Here is an 8010-nt window from a genome sequence, read left to right as displayed (position 1 = left end):
GGTCTGCACGGACACTTTTACCACCACAACCGCACACGGGCAAGGGAAGCGTATCCCAAGCGCCGCCGGCCACAGAGCCAAGACCACGCCCTGCGTGTCGGGCCCGGGTGGAGCGCGGCAGAGGGGCCCCCTGTCGGCCTCGGTCAGCCCAGAGAGGCCGAGCAGGAGGAGAAAGAACGCACAGCACATGCATGCACGCCGGAGGGGCGGCACGGCCCAGCGAGGGAGCGACTGAGCCTGCGGGGATGTGGCTGCATTATACGGACAGACGAGTCCACAGCCGCAGACGCCCCCAAGAGAACGACTCCTGCTTGAGCGGGCTGGCGCACCGGCGCACGCCGCCTCCTACCATGATGGAACTGGAGGCAACCGCAAACAGCGAGCCTTGCTCAACTTCCAGGAGCCGTGGGGAAACCAGGTCTACCCAGCCCCAGCGCAAATCGGCCCATGTCCCGCGGGGGCGGATAACACCTCTTCGCCCCGTCACCGCCCGTCACCGCAGCGCCACGCCGACGTCTGCGCCGGAGGCCGGCAGGCGGCGCCGCAGCCCTCGGACCCGGGTAGACCTGGCCACCTGGGGCCGCCCCGCTCCGGGATACACCAGCTCGCCCCGCTGCCGCTCGTCACTGCAGCGCCACGCCCCTGTCCGCGGCCGGGGTGGGCAGGCGCAGCCAGTCCCGGACCCGGGTAGACCTGGCATCCGCCCGCCACCTACCGCCTCCGGGGTAGACCAGTTCGCCGTGATGCCGCCCGCCACGGCCGCGACACGCCGACGGCTCTGGGCACGGCCGCCGCTGGCCGCCGGCCCCGGAGCCAGGTAGACCTGGCCTCCGCCTACCATCCCGGAACCCCACAGCCCCGGTAGCGCCTCAGTGCCGGATGGCTCCAGCAGCCCCGTCCCACCTACCCGATGAAATCCATTTCAAGACCGACACATATTTTCCACTCAACCCCCCTCGACCCGCCATTTTATTTTTTTCTTCTTTTTTGGAGGGAATGGCGGGGGAGTTGTGTGTTAGGTGGCTGAGTGGGGGGGGAGGTGTTGGTGGATTTATTTTATTTTATTTTATTTTATTTTATTTTATTTTATTTTATTTTATTTTATTTTATTTTATTTTATTTTATTTTATTTTATTTTTTTTTTTTTTTTTTTTTTTTTATATCCTGAAAGAATGGTACTTCTACTCTTTGAAACAAGAAAGTTTTCTGGGAAAAATACTCTTTGCAGTCTTGATTTATTTTCACTTTGCGCCCAGACCACTTCCAGCCGACCTGATGGGCAGGCTGTGCCCTGCACTCGGTCTGCTGACACACTGAACCACCAAAACGGTGTCGCCACACCCACCCGCCCTCCTCGGGATGCTACACAGCCCCCCTCTCTCCCCCCCAACCCCAAACATAGGGGGGGACAGCGGGGAGGAGAAGCATGTCCATGCGATGGAACTCAGCAGCAAGCCGCGGGCTCCTGGCGCGACTTGCCTGCTCCCACTTTGTCCCCCCACAGGCAGAGTCCGTGGCGGGGCAGCCATCAGGGCGGCGGTCGCTTTCAGGTCGGTCAAGGATGAGCAGATGTACCAGGGGATGTGCCGTGTACAGGGATGCAGCCCAGCACAGCTTCTCTTCCCTTTCTGCTGACAGAAGAACATGAAGTGGGTGTAGAGACCATCCAGGGCCATGAAGCAGCCTTTTCTGCCTTGAATGACTTGGAAAAATGTGCCAGCAGCTTTCTCAGGAGTGGCATCTGGATCTCTCCACAGGCTGCACCTCTGTCCTCATTTTGACCAGCCTGCGGGGGCAGGCAGAAAGGCAGAATGGCTGAGGACAGGCAGCTCAGACATCCAGCAGGGGCCAGGAGGGGACTGGCCACGAGCCCGGGGTTCTTCTAGACCCCCTCACGCCGTGCTCAGGGGCTGTGGGGAATGGGTCCCTACAGGTCTGGGCGATGGTGGAGTCAGCAGTCACAGAAAAGCCAGCTTGCACTTTGAGGAGGACCTTAGAAAGCTGCAGGGGAGCCCCACAAGCAGACACCCAGTGCAGCAGCAGCAGGGGCTCAGCTGTGCTCTTGAGACACACTGGAACAATCCCTGCAGGCTTTTTGTGCCTTCAAGCAAAGCCTGCAGGGCAGCTCCTGCTCTTGCCTGCAGCCCTGGCAAGCGTGGCACAAAGGCAGCAAGGAAGTCAGGGGCTGCTGTGTGCTGCAATGTGCTCCAGCATGTGAAATACAAAGTTATGTTTCATGTCAGGGAAATGAAGAAAATCTGTGTAATTGTAATTGTGGAACACGGCCCTGGGACAGTTATAAAGATGAGTTCTAATAAACAACCCAGGAAAGCATAGAAAGTAGTTTTTGAATAAATCTTGTGCTTGCAATTACCTAATATAAGTGTCAAGCTATTCTGTAATAAGTGTCTTTGAATTCTAACTTTAGAAGCTTGCTTTGTATTAAAGAATTTTAACTGTAGTTTTAGAATGTAAAAAAGCCTTTTAGACAAAAGAGGGAAGTAAGAAGGGGGCCCAGGCCTTTCACAGAAGGTAGAAAAACATCCTGGACATGAAAGAAAGACTTCAGCTTGCTGATTTATAGATCCTAAAAAAAGAAAACTAAACATGACTATCAAAGATTGATAGACCTAGAAAATGAAGTTGGACCCCACATCTAATCGCTGGACCCCGCCACTTGGAAAACATATCCTGGAAGTACATCCTGGAATATTGAAATATCAAAATAGATCACTATAGCCTATAGAATTGTACAGGACAACATGAATTTATGACTGTTAAGTATTGAATTGTAATGTTAAAACTAGAAATGGAAACTGCTGAGAAAGCTTATGAATATGTATGAATATAGCCAATAAAATCCCAGCAAGTCCAGCAATCGGTGTGCAGTCGGAAGTGAAAATCCTTCCACTGTACCCAGCACGCTGTCTTTGCTCACCCTTTACCATGTTAACTAATTAATTATTAAATTGAATTGCTGCTTGATATATTGGCCGTGTCAAGCGTCTCATTTCTAACAATTTGGTGGAGAATGCGGGCAACTCCAATCCATTGGGGGAAGCCCCTGGTCTCGGGGAGGTGCCCCACCTTGCAGGCTCTTGCCTCAGGTGGCCCTGAGTGACTGGGGAATCTTTCAGAGAGAAGGAGATCCTTCAGGTAAATTGTGAGCAAAAGATTTTGAGCTCCCGGAGAAGACTGCAGTAAAATTCACCTGTAATAACTCGTGCACAGAGACCCAGGTGAGAAAAGAAGGCTGTAAGTATCGCTTGGTTAGGTGGGGTAAGAACGGGTACACACGTGTGAGAGTGCGAGTGGTGTGTGTGAGACGTGGCCTGGCCATGCAGTGATTGTGGAGTTCTTCTAACCTCGGTTCCATTTTCCTGCGAGGGGAGCGGCAAGTGAAGGAACGAAGCGAATGGAGGAAAAAAAGAATTCTTTTATGTAAAAAGATCAGGGGTGGGATGCGGCAATAGTTGGGGAGGATTTCTTCATAGTAAATTGGAGGCGGGAAGTGGTACTGGTTGAAGAGACTTTTTAGTAAAGAAATCCTAAACAAGTGAGAAAATAGGAAGGCCTTTCATTACCGAAGTCAGAAAGAGTGTGGTCAAGGCAAGTGAGAGAACACTCGTTTCTTAGGGTGGGTCAATGCTAAGGCAAGGACCCGGGGGTTGGTATAAACCAACAGGAAAATAGCAGTACTAAAGGTACTGGGAAAGGAGGGAGCTTTTTACCACAAGACAGTCCCCTGGAGTTAATGTTAAAATTTTAGGATGAATGTCAATGCAGGAAAGGAAATAGTAAAGAGAAAATTATAAAATACTGTATGATGCAATGGACTAAAGAAATTATACAACATGATTATTTGTACTGGCCAATGTACTGGTCATCTGAGGAGTGGATCTGTCAGGCCCTGAGTTCCTGTGTAAATAAAAAGGATCCCATGAACCAAGAAGAGAGCGATTATGCTGCTTTATGGCACATAAAGGTCCTGGCCTTCTCCCCTGTATGCTTTCAAAACCAAAAAGGAGAAGAATCCATGGGACCACTTACACAACGTCCCCCCCTTATCTACCACAACCAGCTGCCCCACCAGAGGTGCCTAATCCAGTACCCCCAGCACCTCAAGCCCCTGTGGCTCCAGCTGCCCCACCAGAGGTGCCTGAGCCAGCACCTCAAGCCCCTGTGGCACCGCTTGCACCTCAAGCCCCCATGGCTCTGCCTCGTCCTCCAGATTCAGCACCTGCACATAGAAGCAGGGACACAGTTCGGGCAGAAAGGTGCAAGGACAGTGATGATGAGATCAAAAGGGGCCAGTTGTAACCATTAAAGAAAGTACTGATAGTAAGATACCAAAGAGGGAGGGGGGCGACAGCTATTAGATATGTATCAGTACCACTGAACACTGGGGATGTGAGAGCCTTTAAAAAGGAAATGGGGATGTCTGATAGACTAGATCAGTTCCTGGGGCCCAAGAGAAGCCACAATTAAGCTATTAAACTTCTTAGAGAAAAAGGGTTTGAAAGATTCAATGTCCACGTTGCAATTTGTAGAAGCAGAAATGAAATATTTGGGTGATTAGTTAAGCAAAGGAACAAAGAAACTGGACCCCGAATGAGTATCGGGCATACTTGCCTTACCTTCTCCCAGAACAAAGGGAAAGATAAGACAGCTGGTAAGGCTATTAAAGTATTGTAGGCAGGAGATAAAAAAGTATAGTCAAAAAGCAAAATTTTTATATGAGAAGTTAACTGGAGGACTGGTTCATGATTGTGTAGAGTTAATTGAATTACAAACTCAAGTAAGACCAGATTTAACTGAAATAAAAAATAAAATTATCTGAAGAGGAGAAATATTTCATCAGTACCTCCTCCAAAGTATTAGAAAAGAAGCAGAGGTCAGGATATGCAATTGTAAAGGGAGGAAACATGTCAATAGTAGAAAAGAAAAGGTGAAGTTCCAGCTGGTCTGCACAAGCCTGGGAGTTATATGTGTTATACCAGGTTTAGAACTGTTAAAAGACAAAGTGGAGGCTATTTATACAAAGTATACTTCTAGAATTGTACATACTTTTAAGAAGATTTGGAAAGAGAGAAGTTGGATCAATACCCAAGGAAAATGGTTAATCTATCAAGAATTAATACTTAAAGTGCTTGAATCATTAGAAGGACCAGAAAAAAAAAATAGCTGTTACACATGTAAAAGGTCACCAAAGAAGCACAAGCTATTTAGCAAGAAGAAATAACATAGCTGACCAAGCTGCAAAACGAGGCGGCTTTTGAATTGAAGGAAACAATTCAGTTGAATATTATAACAAAAGTTCAAAGAGAACTCCAAAAAATTGTATAGCTCCCAAGAAGCTATAAAGAAATGAGATACTAAGAAAGAACAAAGAAAAGGAGTACTCTTAGATAAGTGGGAAATTTTGCCCAAAGCCTATGCACAAAAGATTTTGAGCCAATTACATCAGCATCCTCATTGAAGAACCAGAACCTTGTGTGATCATTTTTTTTAAGTATTGTGGGTGTATTAGGATTTTTTGAAATAGCAAAGCAAGTAACATGGGAGTGTGTTACTTGTCAGAAAGTCAACCAAAAGGGAATGAGGCAACCCACAACAGGGGGGTAAGAAAATAGCCTATGAACCTTTTGAAAGAGTTCAGGTGGATTATACTGAGCTTCCAAAAGTCAGTAAGTAGAAGTATCTGTTAGTAGTAGGAGATCAACTAACTCACTGCGTAGAAGCTTACCCAGCTGTAAGGGCCATGGCCAAATTTGTAACTAAAATACTATTACAACAAATTATTCCCCGATTTGGGGTTATTCGAGCCATTGATTCTGATCAAAGCTCCCATGTTACCTCTAGTGTCATCAAACAGGTAACACAAGCCATAGGTATTTCCTGAGAATACCAGACCCCCTTGGCACCCTCAGAGCTCTGGGAGGGAGAAAAGAAGGACCAAACTATAAAACAGCATTTAACCAAATTAATGATTGAAACCAGAATGTCCTAGATAAAATGTTTACCTTTAGCATTGCTTAATATAAGAACACTTCCTAATGCAGATACTGGGCTATCAGCATAGGAAATGCTTTATGGAATGCCATATTCCCAGGAGATACCCCAAACATCAGTAATAGTTCAAGATATGACTATTCAGAACTATATCCAAACAATTAGACAACATGTATTAGAGTTGAGAGAAAAAGGAATATTGGCTCCATCTACCCCTCTAGGATTTAGCATACATAAAATAGAACCAGGTGATTGAGTGCTGGTTAAAAGCTGCAAAGAAGAGAGCTTATCTCCGAAAAGGGAAGGCCCATATTTAACCCCTTAAGCACTGATACAGCCATCCAGACTGCAGAGAAAAGCTGGACCCATGGAGCACGATTAAAGGACCAGTGGGACCACTGACAGAGGCACCGGCCCAGCCTCAGTGGAAAATCACTTCTGCTCCTAAAGAACTGAAAATAAGACTTAAAAAGATTGATGCATGTTTTAGAAACTCTTGTACCTGAGGCTTCAGAATCAAAACCTTCCAAGAAAAGTGAAATGTCCTACCCAAAACTGTAAATGTTTTCTCTGGGGTTGTTTCAGGTGCACTAAGTGTCAGAAATTGTGGTATACAAACTTGGTGCTCGGAGCAAGGATCCCTAGTACCCTTTGCTGGAGTTGTAGAGAAGAGATAGAGAAAGAGACAAGTAGAACACTAAGGGCTGCAGTAGAGAAAAGATACATCAAAGTAAGTGATAAAGATTGGTGGAGGACCTGGTTGCTCGGTACACGGGCTGGGATTGATGTGCAGGAAGAAGCAAAAGCAAAATTGGAAAGAATTGAGTGTGATTACAACAATTAGATATCAGACAGATACTGAATTGAAGTAAAGAAGTGGCACAGAGCTAAACTTCCGTGGGCCTGGCAACTATTCTCAAGTAAGAATAAATAGAGGGCAAGACCAGATTGACCTCTGCCTTTGCCACCAAGAAGATGAAAATCCCAACTGTTGGCAGCAACCCAATAGGTTGGAGGGGTGGAAAGGCACGTCATACTGGACCTCTCATCATACACCTGATCATGTGCGTAAGCACTGCCGTGGCAATTGACAATTGTCACCCGTGTCACCAGTGGGTGAAATGGAGAGGAGTTACAATGGTATCCTTTGTTGGTCACACCCAGATAAACAAAGGTGGTTATGATGAAAGTCAGTTAAGTGTTTGTGAAGAGCAAGGGAGTTTTAGATGGCAAGGAATTTAGGAGCAAGAGGAGAAGCTGGTCGTAATTAGCAGACATGTCCAAGAGGAGAATATCTATGTTTTACCAAAGCAGGTATGTGGAAATACACTGGTGGGGGAGGAGTTCAAGACCAATATGAGAAGAATTTAGTGCAGAAAGCAGTAGAAGGGTTGAAAACCCACTCTGAATCTAAAGTTGCTTCTCCAAATTTGTATAGGAAATTAAGGAAACAGCTGCCAGAGTTAGACCTTTCCACTTTTAGACACGATTTGTTTATGAGTTTAATGCAAAAAATTGAAAAGAATTAAATGATTTAAGTGCTTTTAATGTTTAATTAAAGTGCTGAATTTGTGGTGGGACCCAAAGGACAGAGCAATGGCCTTAGAGAGGAGAAGGGTTAGAAGTAGCACAAATTTGAAAGTAGAACTGAATAGCAATTACAAAACCTGAAGAACAGCCAGAAAGATGGGTATGGACAAATGTAGTGATAGGCCAAGAATGCATAGCCAAGAAAGGGAAAGCTTTTGAGACAAAGGTAGGGGAAACCCCTTGCAGGAAAATGTAGACCACAAATTTCTCTAAAATCAGTGGTAGCCACAAAAAAAAAACCTGAGAGATATTTCAGTAACAAACAAATGCCTGTTAAACAATAGAACTCCATCCTTCAAGCCCCATGGTGAGACCAGTTGTTTGGAAGAGGGGCTTAGTGAAAGAAAATAGTATTTCTAATATGGTGTTCATTGACTGGATTGTTGTTTTTACCTTGCTGAATTCCAC

This window comes from Prinia subflava, unplaced genomic scaffold (assembly GCF_021018805.1).
Source record: "Prinia subflava isolate CZ2003 ecotype Zambia unplaced genomic scaffold, Cam_Psub_1.2 scaffold_48_NEW, whole genome shotgun sequence".
NCBI lineage: Eukaryota > Metazoa > Chordata > Aves > Passeriformes > Cisticolidae > Prinia > Prinia subflava.
This window is presented reverse-complemented; position numbering follows the sequence as displayed.